This window comes from Mauremys mutica, chromosome 6, assembly GCF_020497125.1.
Source record: "Mauremys mutica isolate MM-2020 ecotype Southern chromosome 6, ASM2049712v1, whole genome shotgun sequence".
In the NCBI taxonomy this organism is placed as follows: domain Eukaryota; kingdom Metazoa; phylum Chordata; order Testudines; family Geoemydidae; genus Mauremys; species Mauremys mutica.
The window spans coordinates 71,796,172-71,816,518 of NC_059077.1; the positions used below are offsets into that span (position 1 = coordinate 71,796,172).

The 20,347-nt window shown below is 42.1% G+C and overlaps 1 long non-coding RNA gene across 1 annotated transcript; it reads left to right on the forward strand.

Moving 5' to 3' along the window:
- Nucleotides 1–3,995: 3,995 nt before the first annotated feature.
- On the forward strand, nucleotides 3,996–18,116 carry LOC123372968. The gene is made up of 3 exons (XR_006580492.1): nucleotides 3,996–5,021; nucleotides 11,053–11,429; nucleotides 18,051–18,116. It is a non-coding gene; the product is annotated as an uncharacterized LOC123372968 (long non-coding RNA).
- Nucleotides 18,117–20,347: the final 2,231 nt, after the last annotated feature.

Here is a 20,347-nt window from a genome sequence, read left to right on the forward strand (position 1 = left end):
TTTTTAGCATAACTTTATTGTGGTTAAAGTATTGTCGTTAACTTTAAATATTCTCCATTGTCTCTCTCTGATGTGTCCTTGCTACAGGACCTGTCAGCAATGGTGGAGCCACATACACTTAGGAATTCATGATACAGCAGTTTTTTATATACAACTTCACAATGTCTACCACAGTTCAAAAGGTGTACAGACAGAGCCCCAGTTCATCACCCTGTTAATAAAAACCTACATTCTCACTAACTATTCCCCTTATTTCCCCAAAAAACCTTATCACAAACAGCATTTTAGAATCCAAAATGAGAGCGGACCCACAGACTTGTGAAGCTCCTAGAAACCTACTAGACTGCCAATCTAATTAATATGGAAAATGTTCAGATATAGGCATAGGCAGCAGTACAAATCACTAAGATAGAATGCTTTAGCAATATTATTTAGCTACAAGGGAAACGAAACATTTTTAAAGGTGTGACCTTTGTTCATCAAATCTTGTTTTTTTTCTGTCTGGGTATTCTGTTATGAATGCAATTACTTTCCTTGATCTCCAGTACTGTTACAAAATAACTGAAGTAATCCTCACTAGTCATTTCATGGAGCCCTGATCATGAGCGTCTTCAAAGTTTTTATTGAACTAAAAATTCAGACAGAATCAAATAGTGAAATAATCAAGCAGAACCACAGATTGATTCACCATGATCACTTCAGAAGGTTAAGATTAATACCATAGCAGAATCACTGTCTCCTGGAGCATAACCTGGTCCATATATGAAAACACCTAGCTTTTCCCAGTATTTTACATACTATTTTTTTAAATTTAAAAACCCAGCAAAAAATAAGAAAATTTAACCAAAAATTCACAAGTACACACACCTTAGCTTGGAATGATTAAAAAGAGAACATTATTTAGTCACTCCCATCATGCTCTTTTTTGGTACTGTTTAAATTAGCAAGTCATTTTTAGTTCTATGATTTCACCAACAGGTGGTGATAATTTCTCACAATAACACTCACCAACTGTGGGCATTTCTTCCTTGTAATTTGAAAATGCTGCTACTTTACAGCTAATTCATTCTTTGAATAAGTCTTAATGTAGATAGAAAGCTAACTTTTATGTGGTTCCCATTATCATAATATCTGAACACTTTGCAATCTTTAATATATTTATCATCACATTTAGAGAAGGATTATTATTCCCATTTTACAGATGGAGAACTGAGGCACAGAGAGACTATGTGACTTATCCAAGGTCACATGTGAAGTCTGGTGGAGAAGGGAATTGGACTAGGTCTCCCAAGTCCTAGACTATTGCCCTAACCATTGGACATCCTTCCCCTTTGGAGAGTAAGAAACTGACCATGCAAAAATCAGAACTCAATGTGGATTCCTACCTTTTGAAAGTTCAATGGTGGGTGGCTCTGGGGATTTGGGCTGGCTTGCCATCCGTCTCCACCCTCTGACAACAGAGGCTAGGGACACCATTCCTTACCCATCCTGGCTAATAGCCATTAATGGACTTAACCTCCATGAATTTATTCTACAATCAAGCTTGCTCAAATATTGTAACTGTTTTTCCAGCATGCTGAGAACAGCCCTTCTGCATACACACATCTTTTAAAAAACAGCCTTATATATCAGAAAAGAATTAACAGTGGCAAAGAGCATTCAGAAATAGACATGGGAAATCTAGGATTGCCCGCCCTGCCCCTTCTCCGAGGCCCCGCCCCCCGCTCACTCCATCCCCCCTCCCTCTGTTGTTCACTCTCCTCCACTCTCTCACTTTCACTGGGCTGGGGCAGGGGATTAGGGCTGTGGATGGGGGTGTGGGGCCAGAAAGGAGGCGTTTGGGGTGTGGGAGAGGGCTCCGGGCCATGGCAGGGTGTTAAGGTGCGGGGGGCGTATAGGCTCTGGGCTGGGGGTTTGGGCTCTGGGTGGGGCTGGGGATGAGGGGTTTGGGGTGCAAGAGAGGGCTCAGGGCAGGAGCAGGGGTTTTGTGTGTGTGTGAGGGTGCGGGGTCCAGGAGGGAGTATGGGAATGGGGGGGAACTTCAGGCTGGGACAGGGGGTTGGGGTGCGGGAAGGGGTGCAGGGTCCCAGCGGCGCTTACCACAGCTCCCAGGAAGTGTCCACCAGGTCCCTGAAGCCCATAGGCGCATGGGCAATCAGGGAGGCTCTGCACGCTGCCCTCGTGCCCACAGGTGCTGCCTCCGCAGCTCCCGTTGGTTACGGTTCCTGGCCAATGGGAGCTGTGGAGCCGGCTCTTGGGGCAGGGGCTGTGTGTGGAACCTCTCTGGCCACCCATGCACTAAGGACCACAGGGACCCGGCAGCCACTGGAAGTCGCACAGAGCCAGGGCAGGCAGGCAGCCTGCCTTAGCCCTGCTGCGCTACCAACTGTACTTTTAATGGCCTGGTTGGCAGTGATGACCAGAGGTGCCAAGGTCCCTTTTCGACCAGGCATTCCGGTCAAAATCCAGATGCCTGGCAACCCTAGTGAAATCTCACTGACATTTTTTTTTCATATTACTACTTACCTATGAATTTTGTCTAAATATTAGGTGCTAAATTGCCTACTTATACTCTAGTATTTATTTAGAAAATAAAGATAATTTCTATTTTGTTGGTGGCTTTAAAGAGCCCAATATTTATTTCACTATCGTTTAACATCATAAGAGGTTTGATCATATCAGTGTAAACAATTAGCAAAAATATTATATGGTAGACCAAGTTGCAAAAATGCATTACAGGATACCTTATACTAACCGCGCTAGACAATTCTCAGCATTCATTTGCCTCACTTAGAAGTGAAGTCCCATACGATCTCTTACATAGTAAAATGTTGGGCACCCACAGCTCCCATTGAATTCAACTGATCTATAGGTCAGTCCTTTTGACAAGAAATTCCTAAGTGTAAGATTGAAAAAAAAAATACGGAAGTGCTATTATTTCTCTCTTTTTGTAGCCTGGATACAGTGTCAGCGTGTAGGTGCCCCCCCATTTTCTTTTAAACATAAAATGAAAGGGAGAACTTGTAGGTAAAACTTATCTTAGAGGCAGCAGAGTTTTCATTCCCTCCATTCAAGGCCCCTTTCTCACCTAGTTAATATCATTCAGTGTAGGGTTTTTTCTCTCCAAAAGGGAAAGTCTTTTGGAAAATAACCATCCTGTAGAGATAGCAGTGAGTTGTTGCACTATGAGTGGAAGTGAGGAAAAAGCTGTTCTAAGGCATGAATAAACCATGTTCCTCAACGGAATGAAAAGCTTGTGTTGAAAGAGTTTTGCCCAAATATTCGATCTCTGTCTTTGTTTTGAACAAAACTCCTTGATATTAAGGTATAAGAAATATCTAATTATAGGTATGTCGGACTATCTCCCATCAACCTCTAATCTCCAGAGTATGTTTGAGCTTTATCTCCCTTTTTTCTGTATTTTTGAAGCAGGAGCAGTGAAAAAAGGGTGTATGGCATAAGTACTCATTTCACCACTCCTAAATTGAACACTGCAAATATTGCATTCCCATTCTTTACTTGTTTCAAAGGCGCTAGGCCAGTAACCTCTGAAGGAGTGATGTGAGCATTTAACATTGCCCTTTAAAAACATTTCTTTCTTTGGCTAGTAGGAGCTAATGATGCACCATTTTGATGTGCTGGAGTATTTTCAGCTCAAAGTCTGTGTGTGTTAGTCTTGGATCAGCTGTGAAGCTGGATGCAACCTTTTAAATAATGACCTATCTCCTTGATGCATTTTGATGCATTTTTTCCCTCTAATCATGATAAGGAGCAAAATCCAAGAAATACACAACTGCTTTTAAAGTCATTGAAAGTGCATTGCCTCCAAAAGTCTGGAATAAGCATCTTTAATCTCACATGTGTTACATCTTATTTTGGTAGCCAAAATTTACATTTAAATGAAAAAGATGAAAAAATCATAGGGATCGTATACTTAAAACATACTTTAATAATGGTACGATGCACATGAACGGTGGCAAGAATGATCTTTATTTTCTGGCACAGTCATGACACAGAGGGTATCTGTGTTTTATAATCCTGTCCTATCATGTGACAAAGTTAATAGTCACTGGTTACTGCAGCTACTGTTACACACTTTTAATTAACTGAGGAAACTGAGCAAATCGAAACAGTCAAAAGTAGTTTAAAATATTGTACAGTTATCTACTTCTCTTTTGCTATAATCACTGTTACTAAGAAGACTACAATTTCCATAGCTAATCATATAGCAGAATTGGGGGATAAAACAAACAGTTAAGTTTTGCCATCTGTCTTTTGAAGGTAGTTACAAAGCATTTTCATGCACAATAGTAACAATAAATTTATCAGATAGGCACAGATTTTTTACAGTTTGATATATTCTTTTTATAACTTTTGTGTGGCAGCCTTTTCATACTCAACCAAGGGATTTTTTTTCTAATAAAGCACTGCATCCAAATCCTGAAAGAAGCTGAATCATTTCAGAAGGCAATGCAGTTATTTTTCATGTCCCTGCCTCATTTCAAGTGAATATTTTAGAAACCACTAGGGCCGCATCTTTCTTTGTCATGTTAATCTTGGTTATGAATCTGATTTGCATATAGGTTTGGATTGTCAACTACTCTGTTAGCACTTTATTAATGTATTTACATTCCTTTTATATAAAAGAGAAAATCAAAAACAGCAAAAGTGCATTATCTTTTTAGTCACAGGATAATATTTTAAAACCAGATTAGTGTTTTTAATCCCAATGGAAATCAGAAGTGAGGCAAAATGAAGTTCTTGGCCATCAGTGTGCCAAACAGGGCAATGTAAGCCTCTCTGCTCAGCAAGCTTTCCTTCCTCCTTCAGTTTTATTAAATTCTCTGGGCCCATGGGTCTATGGATAGTGTAATTAAATTCAGATAAGAAAAAACACAGTATTTTACACGCATCCATTCACTTCACCTTTTAATGTGTAATTCTCTCTGCAAAGTGAGAGGAAGCCCTGAACCATGATGACCTCATCTGATGGAGGCTGATTTCCAATGGCATTTGGTGAGGTGAGAGGCCTGTTAGAACATTCTATACCTGATATTTGCTTTGTGCTTTCATTTAGGCCATTTATTTCAGGATCCACTGCAAAACTGCCCTTTGTTTTAAAACCAGTCTACCTCATGGACTTTGTCTCTCTATGATCCTCCATCACAGAGATTGTCCTCTTCTCTGTCCCTTCTCCAAGTCTTAACATTTTTGTAACCACCCTCTTTTCCTCTGTAGTGCCTGACAGAACAGCTTTCCCAACAGCTTTCCTATATCTCTCCACTGCATCAACAATGTGCTTAAATCTAATCTGAAGATATATCTTTTCTTCCATCTCTACGTCTTAATATCTCTCTCCTAATGTTACCATGCTGTTATGGAGCAGCTCCATAGTTGGAAAGGTTTTTGCTCACACCTATCTCAAATATGACTTGGGATAAATACTTCAGACTTGTTTCACACACTGATTCCAAATGAAAGCTGGTGCATCTGCCTTGTTTAACCTTTTTTGCCACAATTCTTAGTATGTTCCCTATGAATTTAATAACCACTTGATATTTGCTGGACCTTCGTAAGCTTTGTGTTAACTGTTTTAGAGCTTCTAAATTCCATGTTAATATTCTGTAATTTTATATTTATAGATATTGTTTTTTCTGTGCTGAATGCTATGAATCTTAGTCTACAAGCATTGTCTACCAAACTTACAAAATGACTCTGTAAACCATATAGACATTCTTCTGTGCATACCAATGCAGAGATGACAAGATTTGCAAGCTTTATTTGCGGAGTCTGACCATTCAGAGGTGTGTAGACCCACCTCTGCAAGTGTTGTGAAGTAGCCAATATTTCTCTGCTCCTGTTTCAGCACAGAAATCACAACTTCAGTATTAACGTACCATAGTGATGTCATTTATTTGTTTGAAAAATAATGGAATCATAGAAATGTAGGACTGAAAGGGACTTCAAGAGGTCATCAAATCCAGTTCCCCGCGCTGAGACAGGACCAAGTAAACCTGTCTGTGACACAGTAAAGGGCTACGGTCTGGTCCCTGGTAAACAAAGGGTTAGCTCCCAGTGCACAGGTGGCTATTTGGGAAGTAGAAGGGTGAAAATGACTTAGGGAAATTAGAATCCACCCACAAAGGCAGCGGGCCTGTAAGGTCACAGTAACATCCTTTATTTTCCTATGAAATATGAACAGTTGAGGAAGAAACCTTTGCTGATGGACTTGTTTTCTGCTGACTCATTCACTGGCTGGAATGACCCATTGTTTCCAGCCTTTGTTACACTAGAGGTCAACTTAGATGATCACAATGGTCCCTTCTGGTCTTAAAAAAATCTATTAATAGATTTGAATAGTGATGAAATAGAGATGAAAATAGCAGTTGTTAAAAATCAGTGGTAGAAAAGCATTCCACCATCACTGCCACTGATTTGAGTCTTATGGAGGTATAACAGTGAAATATGATTAAGCAGTGATGGGGAAAAACAGTTAGCTCTGGCATAATACTCTGGAACACGTAACTATAACTTAAATCATTTAGAGCATGCAGGTCAAGCATAACACCTAGTCCAGCATTGGTCATTTTATTAATTATGCCTATTGAATATTATTCAGATTGGTCCACGTCACTAAAGAATATAGTGGCAATCCTGTAGTCTCTTATCTCTGTTTAAGAGTTGGCAGTACAAATGTTATTCACACAAAGTCAGTCTAATTGTAGATTGGAGCTATGTAATAAGATCATCTCAGAATATGAATGCATTGTGTGTATGTGCCAATTTGCTTTGTACTAAAACAAGTAATTATCTTCTCATGAGGTGGAAATAATTAGTGTTTCATGTAGCAGCAGTAATAATAAGCATTTTATAGTTTATGTACAAATATTAGCTAATTAAACCATACAATCCTTGTGAGGTAGCAGAAGAGTAAACTGAGGCAAAGTAGTAAAGTGGCTTTGCTCAAGGTCACCCAGAGATAGTTGCAGGGCTTGAAGTAGAACTCAGGACTTCCTTCTTTCCAAGCCTGTGCTTATTTCTTCAGAGCTTGCTGCTTTGCTGTAGGTCTTGAGAAATGTCTTAGGCCTGGTCTATGTGCAGGGCTGGCTCCAGACCCTAGCGCGCCAAGCGCGCGCTTGGGGTGGCGTCCCGCGGGAGGGTGGCAGGCGGCTGCGGCTGACCTCCCGCAGGCATGCCTGCGGAAGGTCCGCTGGTCCCGCGGCGCCGGTGGAGCATCCGCAGGCACGCCTGCGGGAGGTCCACCAGAGCTGCAGGACCAGCGGACCCTCCGCAGCACGTCTGCGAGAGGTCCACCGGCGCCGCGGGACCAGCGACCTCCAGAGCACCCCCCGCGGCGTGCCGCCCTCCTTGGGGCAGCGGAAATCCTAGAGCCGCCCCTGTCTATGTGACTAGGTTTTGCCAGCAAAATTTGCCTCTGAGTGGCACAGATTTGCATGTGTTCACATCCAAATTTGATTCCAGCAGGTAAAATCCAGAATGTCTGTCACCAAAATAAAACCACCTCCCTGAATGCTGTAAGTCCTGGGCCAACATATTTCTGCTAGCAAAATGCAAGTGTAGGTGCTGCATTATCTGTGCTGGGAAAAACACTCCTCCAGCATCAGGCCCACAATACCCTGTGCCGACAACAGCATCCACTCAGGTTACAATTTTAAACTCCACTACAGGGATAACCATGACTGGAAGCTTGCCCCACTGTAAAATCCCCAATGTTTTGAAAATGTCCTTTCTCCTGGGAGCCTGACTTGGCGAGCACACCTATTAACCTTCCATTGTGAGCTGAGAGGAATGGCTCAATGCAAAATAAAGCTGCAGCTAAACCTCGTGTGTTTGTCTGGACCAGGAAAAAAAGTCCTGGATTTTTTGGCCTGTCGGGGAGAAGGGCAGGGCAAGCCTGCCTGTGAGACAACCATAGGAACAAAAGTGTCCGTATAGAGGAGGGTGTAAGAGCTGGGCTATGACGGGGACTAGAAGCAATACTGGGCGAAGGGGGAGGAGCTGCAGTAGTCATTACAGAAGGTGAGGGACATTGACAGAAAATCTGACCACCCCACAGACCTGTTGTTTTTATGGTGAGTTCCATACCATACTTGTGATGTGCCCACTGTCACATTTGAGGTGGCAGTGGTGTCCCCCATCAAGACTCACAGGATGGATGGAAAGAAACTCGCATGCTGCAGCAACAATGAGCTTATTAAGGAGGGGGATATAGACCCTGGAGAGCCAGGAGCTCTTCAATACTGGATGTACCTAACCAAGACCCAGATGAGCCTAGAGACAAGCTAATTGAGTAGGGTTGCCAATTTTGGTTCGATGTATTCCTGGAGATTTCATCACAAGATTAATCTTTAATTCCTGGAGACACCAGCCCAATCCTGGAGGGTTGGCAACAGTCCCACTGAGGAAAGGGAAGGAAGTTCAGGTAGGCATATTACAGCATTATTTTTGGCTGCATGATTAGTTTATCTTTGCAGTGCTTAAAACCTTCTCCCACTCTGTCCCTCTCCCTGTCCCTTTTCCAAATGGTGACCATTCACATGTGATAAGAGAACAAAGGAATTGACTTTCAAAGTAGCCAGTTTATTTTAAAACTATGAACTGCCAATAAACAAAATATTGAGTTCATTTAGCAGCCAACATATTTTGGCATCCAGATAGAATTCCTGCTCTCACACGACACTAACGTACTAGCGATTCAATTCATTTCAAAGAAACAGAAAGATAATGTGTTGACACTGATACCAGAGTATAAAAATAAAGTACACAAGAAATTTAAGATATTCCTTGCAAGCAATCCAGGGACTGGCTAATCAAAGTTTTTCTGATTTTTAAGATTAAACTTGTAAAGTAACCATATAATGTAAACATTACAAGAGACAGTGCTTTGATTGTCAAGTCCAGTTGTCATACTCATTACTTTGCATGTATAGTTGAGGTAGAGGCGGTGACATTAGCTCAGCAGGTTCATTTTTCTGGACTTGTGCTAGGCAGCAGTGACAAACCTTCTTCATTTGTGAATTTTTTTATGGTTGTCCCTTTTTGTCCTCTGGAATGACCTTCATAACATTTTCTAGTAGATACTTTTTGATCCTTTCCCAGACATTTCTAGGAAGCATGGCCAGTTTCTTCCCCCATGATACCTCACTCTGCGATGAGCTCCGTTGGCACCATCACTGTGAACAGTCTGGCATCATATGGATCAGGGAGACCTCAAGCTGCCTGGAGCAGCTGTTCTCTCTGGGCCTTTGTCACCCTCAAGAGCCATTATCAGCCATGATCACCACTGTCTGTAACAATTCTAGCACTATTTACTGCATTGTCCTTACTCACCGGCACACCCACCAGCCCCCCACGTAGGGTGACCGGTGTCCGCTTTTCGACCAGAATACTCGGTCAAAAAGGGACCCTGGTGGGCTCCAGTCAGCACCACTGACCTGGCTGTTGACTGTCCAGTTGGCGACGCTGCGGGGCTGGCAGGCTCCCTGCTAGCCTCTGTGCTGCATGGCTCCTGGGAAGCAGCCGGCATGTTCCCCCTCCAGCTCCTACACATAGGAGCAGTCGGGGCTCCACACACTTCCCCTGCCCCAAGTGCCACCCCCACAGCTTCCATTGGCCCGGAATCGCAGCCAATGGGAGCTGCGGGGTCAATGCCTGTGGATGGGACAGCATGCAGAGCTGTCTGGCCACGCCTCTAGCCATTTCGCCGCCCCAAGCACAGCGGCACACCGCGGCGGGTGCTCTGGCGGTTGCCGGTCCCACGGTGCTGGTGAACCTCCCACAGACGTGCCTGCGGAGGGTCCGCTGGTCCCGCGGCTCTGGTGGACCTCCCGCAAGCGTGCCTGCGGGAGGTCCACCGGAGCCGCGGGACCAGCGGACCCTCCGCAGGGACACCTGCGGGAGGTCCACCGGAGCCGCGGGACCAGCGGTCCCTCCGCAGGCACGCCTGCGGGAGGTCCACCGGAGCCGCCTGCCGCCCTCCCGGCGACCGGCAGAGTGCCCCCTGCAGCATGCCGCCTCAAGCACGCGCTTGGCGTGCTGGGGCCTGGAGCCGCCCCTGTCTGTGTAGAAGCCAGAGTGGGGACATGCCGCTGCTTCTGGGAGCTGCTTGAGATAAGTGCCACCTGAAGCCTGTACTCCTGACCCCCTCCTGTGCCCCAACCTTCTGCCCCAGCACTGATCCCTGTCCTGCCCTCTGAACCCCTTGATCCCAGCACAGAGCACCCTTCTGCACCCCAAGCCCTGTAATCCCAGCCAGATCCCTCACTCCCCCCAGTGCTCCAATCCCCTCCCCCATCCCTAATACCCCTCCTGCCCTCCAAACCCCTCAGTCCCCCCCAGAGCACCCTCTTGCACCGCAACCCCCTCATCCCCAGCCCCACCCCAGAGTCTGCACCCCCAGACAGAGCCATCACACTTCCCCATGCCTCTGCCCCAGCCCTTTCCCCAGCCCCTTCCCACACTCCAAACACCTCAGCTCTATCCCGGAGCTCCCTTCTGCACCCCAAATCCCTCATCCCTGGCCCCACATCAGAGTCTGCACCCCAACTCCCTGCCCCAGCCCAGAGCCCCCTCCCGCACCCTGAACTCCTAATTTCTGGCCCCACCCTGGAGCCTGCCCCCGCACCCAAAGCCCTCCTGCCCTCCCACATTCCAGCCCCCTGAACCGGCCCAGTGGGTGAGAAGGGGGAGAGTGAGTGACAGAGGAACGGGGGGATGGAGTGAGCAGGGGGAGAGGCCTCAGAGAAGGGGCAAGGGGCAGGGCAAGGGTGTTCGGTTTTGTGTGAGTTGGCAAACCCAGGGTTGAAAGTTGGCAACCCTACCCCCATGGCTAAACGATTTCAGCAGCACCCCCACGCTATTCACCATATCTGGAGCTGTAGAGTGGTCCCAAAGCAAGCTGTCCCAAAGTAAGTCTGACTCTGTGCATATTTTTAGAAAGATCTTTATGAGAAAAAATTTAGAGAGTTTTGAGACTTATATTTTCATTTTCCTTTCCAATATCTCTGTCCTTTTGTTTATCCGTGTCCTTAGGTGGGCGATCCTAGAGAGGTGCCCCCTCAACACCCGCTGAAAGACTAACCTTCATCAGGAGAAGAAAGGCACATTTTCAGAGCTTCTCCAGTCCTCAGAGACTGCTGACCTGGAGAATAGGCCAGCATGGAGGGACCTCATGCTGGAGACAAGGTTGAGTGACCAGGATTGGAAGGACCACATGCTGATGGAAAGGCAGAAGGACGCAAGTGCACTGAGATGTGCACGAAGACATTATGCAGCTCTTCAAGCAATACAAATAGATTTTGCATAGTATTATGGAGCAAAGTGCCCCAAACCTCCTCCCAGCAGCCATTGCGCTTCATTGACTATTCAGTGTTCACAGGAACGTACAGCACTCCTCTCTCCCTCAAGGGGTAAGTATAGTCTTCAGTCTTATCCTTACCACCCCATGCCAGTGAAAAACAAGAACTGTTATGACTAAGCATTCACTGACCTGTGATTTATGCAGGATCAATCAGCAAGTACATTGCTCTTTGTTGTTGTTTTTTTTGGTAAGGTTTAATAAACGCTGATAAGTCTGTTTGTGGTTCATTAGTTTGTTTTTCATTACCACTCAAAATTATGTTTTCAAAAAAATCAAGATATATTTACTGGGTCTAACAAAACAGAAATGTCGCAGCCCAAATCATCACTCCTCCCACCAAATTCATAAAAGGAGCTAAAATCCATATTCAAGTCAAATTCCCAAAGAAGTACACAAAAGCAAGATACTGCACTATTATGGCACAGTGTTCAAGTAGTCCTTTTAAGCCTTTCTTAGCTTCTTGATGGGCTCCTGTAATTGCCTTTGTGTCTGGCTGTTCGAAAGCAGCAGACAGTCTGACCTCTTCACTCTGCCAGGAACATTTTCTCCTTTGTCTCACAAATATTATGAAAACACAGTAGCAACAGGAATATTTACCTTACTGAGATCCAGCCTAGTCCTGAAGCACTGCCAGCATCCTTTCAATCTACCAAATGCACACAGCAGTCATCCTGCACCTACTCAGGCTGTAGTAAAATCTTTCCTGTATGGCTTCATGAACCAGGAAAACAAAGGGAAGGCTGAGACCCCCAGAATCTTTATTGGCATTTCAATGCCATCAATGTGAATGTGCCAGTCTAGGAAAAACATTCCACAGTGTCTTTTTTGGACAAGTCCAATATTTCTGAGGGGACCATCATGTACCTCTGACCAGCCAATGTTAATTTCAGTGAAACATTCCTGGTGATCCACCAATACATGCCTAACTATGGAGAAGTCAAGGGGTGCTGGAACAATTTAGGCTCTATCACAACATAAATGTTAAATGATAATTAGGGCTGTTGATTAATTGCAGTTAACTCACGCGATTAACTCAAAAAAATTAATCACAATTAATTGCAGTTTTAATTGCACTGTTAAACCATAGAATACCAATTTAAATTTATTAAATATTTTGGATAATTTTCTTCATGTTCATATATATTGTAGTCTGTTATTACTGAAATCAAAGTGTATTTTCCATTACAAATATTTGCACTGTAAAAATGATACAAGAAATAGTATTTTTCAGTTCACCTCATACAAGTACTGTAGTGCAATCTGTTGTGAAAGTGCAATTTTTTTTTATTTTATTTTTTGTTACATACCTGCACTCAAAAACAAGACAACGTAAAACTTCAGAGCCTACAAGCCCACTCGGTCCTACTTCTTGTTCAGCCAATCGCTAAGACAAACAAGTTTGTTTACATTTGCAGGAGATAATGCTGCCCACTTCTTATTTACAATGTCACCAGAAAGTGAGAGCAGGCATTTGCATGGCGCTTTTGTCACCGGCATTGCAAGGTATTTACATGCCAGACATGCTAAACATTTGTATGCCCCTTCATGCTTTGGCCACCATTCCATGCTGATGATGTTAGTTAAAAAAATAAGCTGTTAATTAAATTTGTGACTGAACTCCTTGGGGGAGAATTGTATGTCCCCTGCTCTGTTTTACATGCATTCTGCTATATATTTCATGTTATAGCAGTCTCGGATGATGATGACCCAGCAGGTTGTTCATTTTAAGAACATTTTCACTGCAGATTTGACTTGCAGGCTCTAAAATTTTTTGTTTTTTAATTTTTGAATGCAGGTTTTTTGTATATAATTCTACATTTGTAAGTTAAACTCTCACAATGAAGAGATTGCACTACAGTACTTGTATTAGGTGAATTGAAAAGTACTATTTCTTTTGTTTTTAACAGTGCAAATATTTGTAATCAAATATAAATATAAAGTGAGCACCGTACACGTATTCTGTGTTGTAACTGAAATCAATCTATTTGAAAATTTAGAAAACATCCAAAAATATTTAAATAAATATTTAACAGTGCGATTAATCGTGATTAATTTTTTTAATCGCTTGACAGCCCTAATGATAATATAATGAAATACATTTTTATGATTACAGAGTGCATGTCAAAGGATGAAGACATTGCACAGGATGAGACTGGCCACTTATCTCACATAATCTGCAACTCTGTTAAAAATATTTAAGAATGTTAAAATCTTGTGAAGCAGTGCAGAGGCAATGGCAATTGTTTAAAAAACAAAAGGACAGGTGTTATTAGAAACTGAAAGTATTTAAAAGCATCTTCAGTGGAATTTAGTGTGGTATTTAGGATGCATCTAAACTAGAACCATACTGAATTAAGCGAGCTGCTCAAAACGAACTCAGGTAATATATAAAAAAAAAAAAAGCCACAGCCCTTGACTTTTTTTGGTACTCCATTGGGATTCTTTAACATTCAGCCTCTCACACTACAGGATACTTTTTCTGGGTCCCCCCCAGCCATATATTCTTATTTTGTGATTTTAGAATAATACCTCAGTCAATCGTGTTTGTACAAAGTACAATAATCAATTTCTCATGGCATAAAAGAGTACACGTACTGGAACCTATTAGCAGAGAAAAATCAAAATATATCCTGGACAGCCAGTGGGTTCATTTTATTCAGAGCATAGTGGTGGTGGTTAAATTAGTTTGGTTCCATGCCACCTCTTGTTCAACATTTCCAGCTAGCAGTTAAAGACAGTTGCTGTGTCATTTCAGAAAGCTGTCACTCCCCGTGGATGCGCATACAGCATAGGATATCAGACATGATTATGAGAAGTTGCTTTTCTTTTCCATCATTTACAACAGTTAGGAGAACAAACATTCCCAATACGTTTATATAGTTAATACCAGTTTCTTGCAGAAAACTAAACACACACCCTTATGGCTCTAATAAGCATGATGGAAGCCATTCTGCAAATGGACATGACTGGATCAACTATTATATTTACAGCTGTCTGAGGCTCTTCAGCTGCACAGCTGCTGCAGGTGGAAAGCCATTAAATTTTCATTGATACTGGCATCTCACTAGACTCATTCAAAAAGTTCTATAGCTCGAAATAATTGCTCTCTTAAATGATAGCATTCACCATGAATTCATATCTTATGGAGGAGAAATGGAACATGCAATCATCCTCTCCTTCCCTAGAATTTCTTGGCTATTGAACATTTTCATAACATGTAATACAGCTTTCATTAATTAATATGTCCTATAATTTTTGCATTTTAACTGGGGATATTCTGAACCATCTTCGCATGCATATTTGTAGTCCTGATGCTACTTTCCTTTAATTACCTGTTTTATATATAAACCATTCTGTAGAGGTTTGATAACTGGGTCTTACTGTTGAGTGGCATGATCCTGATACAACAGACACAAAATAGTTCTCAAACTACATTATTCTGAAAGGAGACAAGTGACTTTGTACAAAAAATGATCATATGGCTAACATATTGTTTGTTTATTTTGGGCCTACCGAAAATGTCATTGGGTCTTACCAGGAGCCAAGATCTGAACTGAAGTCAAAATTGAATTACAGTAGATTCTGCTTAATAGCAACCTGGGTGTTGACAACTTCCAGTTAATAGCCTGAAGCCATCAGGGGGCCGTAGGCAGGCTGGCTAGTCAGAGCAGGAGGCTGGCCTAGTGGTTGGAGCAGGAGTCCAAATGCCAGAGCCAAGGGTGAAGCCAAAGCCAGAGATCAGAGCTGAGGGTCAGAACTGGGTTACCTGGAGTCAAGCAAGGCAGGAATAAGGCCGGGTGCAAGGCAGGGTTTAGGCTGCAGCAGGGCTAGAAGTGAGGCAAGCACAGAATGACAAAACTTCTGTTAGTCTATAAGGTGCCACAGGATTCTTTGCTGCTTCTACAGAATGACAGACTCCACAGGCATGTGCAGTGAGCAGCCTATGCTCTTGGTTTTCTCTCTCTTATTTTCTCTCTTTTTATGGCAAAACAGACTTGACTGCATAAACTACAACCGCTACCAACTAGAATTCCTCAGTACATAGCTCTGCCCAGTGTCTTTCAGGTAACACAACAATGCCTTTTAAAGAAGATTCCATTTCCCCAGGATCGTTACTAAACAACATAATGTAACTTTTAAAAAAAAAACCTTAAGATGTTTGAATTCCCCTTTTTTCAAAGCCCTCAAATACTCATAAAAGGTGATCAGTTGTTTCTTCCACCTTACAGAGAATACATAGTCCATCTTTGTGTCTATTTAGTCAAAAAAGATGTTTGTTTAAGCCACACTGGCCAGTTAGTACTCTAAAGAAAAGCACATTAATCCTCTTCGGGCCTTGATGTATATAATTATTGTCAACTCTAGAGCACAGTTCAAAAAATCTTCCTCTTCTTTTTTCATTAATCCATTTTTTTGCCATTCTTTTAAATTTTTCTATAATAGACTTTTGAATTCCTGTTTGTTCAAGGGTATTTCTTTATCAACCCTTCCATTTCTTAGTGTTTTTTATCTGCTTTATCCACCAGTCCATTCTCTGTTATCCCAATATGCACTGGGATCCAAGCTAATGCTATATGTATCCCCATCTGCTAGCTATAATGTCATTGATTAAATTAGTTCTGTATTCTGAGACACTTTTTTTTTTATCACCATAAGGCATGAGATTGAATCTGAAAAAAAATGACTGCTGCTGCTGGGCACACATCCCAGATCCAATTTAATGCTAGTGTTATTGCTACTAGTTCGACTGTCATGACAGCTAAATAATCAGATATTATTTTAGATATACTAATTCCCAATTTTGGAATACAGTATGCTGTCCCTATTCTTCCTGTTTTTTCTTATTTGGATCCATTGGTATATATTTAACAAAACCAACTCCATTTTTCATCTATATGCTGGTACACTTCATTTTTCATACCCACTGTCTCTTTTACCCCTAAGTTTATAAAATAAATCTAAATCCACATTTGGACATGTTACTTTCCATCCATAACTAATTTTTTGACTTCATTCATCTTTTCCTTGTCTTTCAACTCCTGCACCCACATTTTAACATGAACGGCACACGGAGTTCTAACATCATGTGCTACAGTTTGCCTATTGAATTCCCAACAATCCTCATATTTCTTTGCTACTTCCATCTTCCAACACATGTTTTGTTGTCTCATCACTGGTCCGCTCTAATGGCACTTCATATATTGCCCCTTTATTTCAGTCAAATAGTTTAGCAAAGTATTTTAACTTTCCCTGGCATTCTAGGTTTTGGCAGTTTATCAGCCTACTCTTTGTTTTCATGTTCAACTAAAAGACCACAGCCTAACTCTTACAATAGCCCCTCTACATTTATCAGTGCAGTTAACTACTTCCACAGGGCTAATATCGCCGGATCTTATTTCTTTGGTTAGGAATCTTACAATTATAACCTTTTGGTTTATTTCCTTCCTCGGCTTTGCTTTTTTGCTGATATCATCATCATCTGATTCTACTCCCCCTCCATTTGTATCCATAGATTCTCTCTAATAGACTCTTCAGTTTCATTTGAGATCAGAAAATTCTGCCTTGCCTTGCCCAGCCCCTAACTGCCAGCCTCAGCCACCCCAAGTCCAGCCCTGTTCTGCTGTTGCTGCTGGGCTTATAAATCAGGCTGCTGGTCCTGCAGCCAATCAGGTACAGTAATTAATCAGGCAGTTCCAGGGCAAGTGCAGCTGAGCCTGTCATGGTATGTCTACAGTGCAATTAGACACTCGTGGCTGGCCTGTGCCAGTTGATTCAGGCTTGGGCTGCAGAGCAGTTTAATTGCAGTATAGATGTTTTGACTTGGGCTGCAGCCTGAGCTCTGGGACCCTTCCACCTCCCAGGGAGAGGTCCTGTGCAGTTCCATTGGTCCCCAGTACTTCAGCTCCCTGTAGAAAGCCCCAGCATCTGGCTGCAGTGCTGCAAACCTGCCTTCTTCTTATTAGTAACTGCTGGATAATGGCAACTTTTTACTAGCAAGAGAGGGGTTGCTAATAAGCAGAATCTACCATACTCACCCAGAAAATGAAGCCATAATTAACACTAGGAACATTATTTATGTATTTTTATACTGAATTGTGACCAAGTAAATTTAGTTCATCAAGCAGAACAGCTAAGACCTCTTGTTTAAAATAATAATCCAAAATAGTAACGTAACTATGTACCTTAGGTACCTACAGGTTGACCAAACATGGCACAGTACTGCAACCTCATTCAGGAAGTCATTATTCACCTAAATCTTCCCACTGACTTCAATGAGACTACTCACATGAGAAAGTGTGGCAGGACTGGGTGCTTGGGGACAGGAAAAAAGGTTGAAGAAAGCATGTCCTTATTCCACTCTCAAACACTTCACCAATAAAATACTTCTGTATTTGTGTCTGCTGTAGTCAGAATTAATAGTTGTCTAAGAAAGGTGAGTAATAACGTTGATATTATTATGGTCTTGCAGTAGTGAGCCCATAGTTAACATTGCATCAGAATGTTCTGTTTTACAGGGTCTGTATTTGAGTGTCTCACCTTCTCCCCCCCCCCCAACCCTTCTTTGTAAACTTGCTGTAGAGAACTTGAACCAAGTTGCAGCCACTAATTAATGTGTGTGTGGAATTATCTCCAACATGTACTTTGTGTTTGTATGTTTTTGGTTATGTAGGACATTTTGGAAAACTGGGACTCTGATTTCTCCCCACCTCTGTACACATTGGCTGCCCCCTGCTGTTGCCTGAGCAGTAACATTGTGAATAATACTGCTCTGGTTTGCATGGCAACAGCTGCCTTTGATAACTGATTTGCCCCAGACCACCATAACATTATTACAGAAAAGAGTCACAGGAGGTTCTGTAATGAAAGCAGACTGGGGCTGGATGAGCTTCTATGAGTTTGCATTGAGGTAAGTTACACTGGTTCTTTTCAAAGGGTAATTGTTGTGTTTTTCAAAAAAGGTTACATAAAACAAGACATACAATTCCAGTTTTTCATGTATATTGTTTATTTGCATCTTATGTGGGTTATGGCTTTCTGAGTATTTACCTTTCTGAAAAAGTGGGAGATCATAGAATCTCAGGGTTGGAAGGGACCTCAGGGAACTGATTGTAGATCAGTTTTTGGGTACCCAATTAAAAAAAACGCAGTTATTTAGAAGTTACAATAAAACTGAAGCTGCATTAGAAAAATCATGTTTTTGCTGAAAACAGTTTAATTACTTTCAGTATATTAGTCAACATGGCACTGAGTGGAGAAGTATGGAGCTTCACAAAGATAACAAGGGCAATAAAATATACATTGAAGGCAACAAATGTGTGTGTTTTATTATTTAAAGAGCAAATATGTAAAAGATTTCCTTTCTATTAAAACTATTAAGGAAATTACCAAAAAACAAAAACAAAAAATACCAACAACCCCCCAAACCCTTCAGTTAATGTTAGTTAAGGTTGCTTTAATCAATAAACTAAACTATTTCTATGAGCAATGTATACAATTGAGTGGAAGTATTTTTCATTAGGAGTAATTCTTCACTGCTTTTCTCCACCTGTGTAGCCAGTCATTAAATTTCACACTGCTTTGTTTTCCTGTCTTGCTAGCTGCCCTCTAACTATGTTTTTCTTTCTCTGCCTTTCCTAGCCCTTATCACTAGAAACTCAATATCCACATTTTCTTGAGTGGAAACTCACAGGAGCTGCCGTTCTTTCCAAGTGTAGTTACTGGTGAGGGGAGTGAGCCATCATGCTTTTCCTATTGGTGCATTGTACAGCTTCTGTGGCTGTATTTTGCCAACATATCCTTTTTAAAGTTAAAAAGTATTCACCAAACAGCCTGTACAAATGTTTTATTAGTTATGGTTAAGGAAGATGAGGAGGAAGAATGGTGGATGCTCCTACAAATCAGGGATGTTCCCAATACTAAATCTATTTTAACCATCATTAAATATGAGAGCAGTATTTCTTTAGTATAGGTGAGACTAGGGGTTTTCAAGACTGTACAAACCCATGTTCCTTTTTATAGAGCTACAGGGCTGTCATGAGGGCTCATGGATACCCCTGCTTTACTCTTCCTGCTTATCTTTTTAGTTGCTCCCAAGGTGTGGAAAAGAGGGACTTTTCTGTCTGCAGTACAGTAAACTGTGAATTCAGTGCATCTTGCTGCAACAACTGCCTAAGTTTGAGCTGGCTTCCATCTGAATCCTGTATAGTCCAGTTCTTGTAGTACTCCAGCACAGTGAGTGTGGACCTCCCTGCCACCTTGAAAGAGTTAAATGGGCTGAGATGGCTAGAACATAATGCGAACATTACTATGAATGTCAGTTGTTTTGTCCTGTGTAGCAGAATAGATACTACATGTGGGTAATGGTCAGCTATTATGGAAGCATTCTACGTGATTCCTGACCAGGGGAATGAGTCAAAATACTATTCTACTAGTTATGCTTCTACATGCATGGAAATGATTTTGTTGATTTGGAATTGTAACCAAATAGTTTCCACTCCTAGATTATCTTCCCTGAGGAAAATCCATTTGAGTACGATTTGTTTTTTGGACACCACAGCCCTTCTTTCTGGAAACCCGATCTAGCTTTCCTGCATACTGTGAAGCCAGAAACCACCCTATCTCATTGATTTATATTGTCTTAACGTGTCTGAGTTATCAGTTACTATAAGTCGATTCCTTGACAACCCCAATATAGTATGTTATTTTAAGGTTTAAGCTTCTGGAGTTTGCATGAAGACCTGTATAGTTTTTGCACCTAACAATATGTCCATTACACTTGTGACGGGTTGAATGACAGAAACCTCCTTGGGAGCTGCCACCTGATGTGCAAAGACTACTTCTGCCCTTGCTTTCCCTGCCAGGTTGGGACCCCAGCACCCTGTCTTGCTGAGCCAGACACGCCCATCTGCTTCAACACAGACCCAGGGTCTGAATTACTTGCCCCAAAGCTGCAGACTTAACACTTCT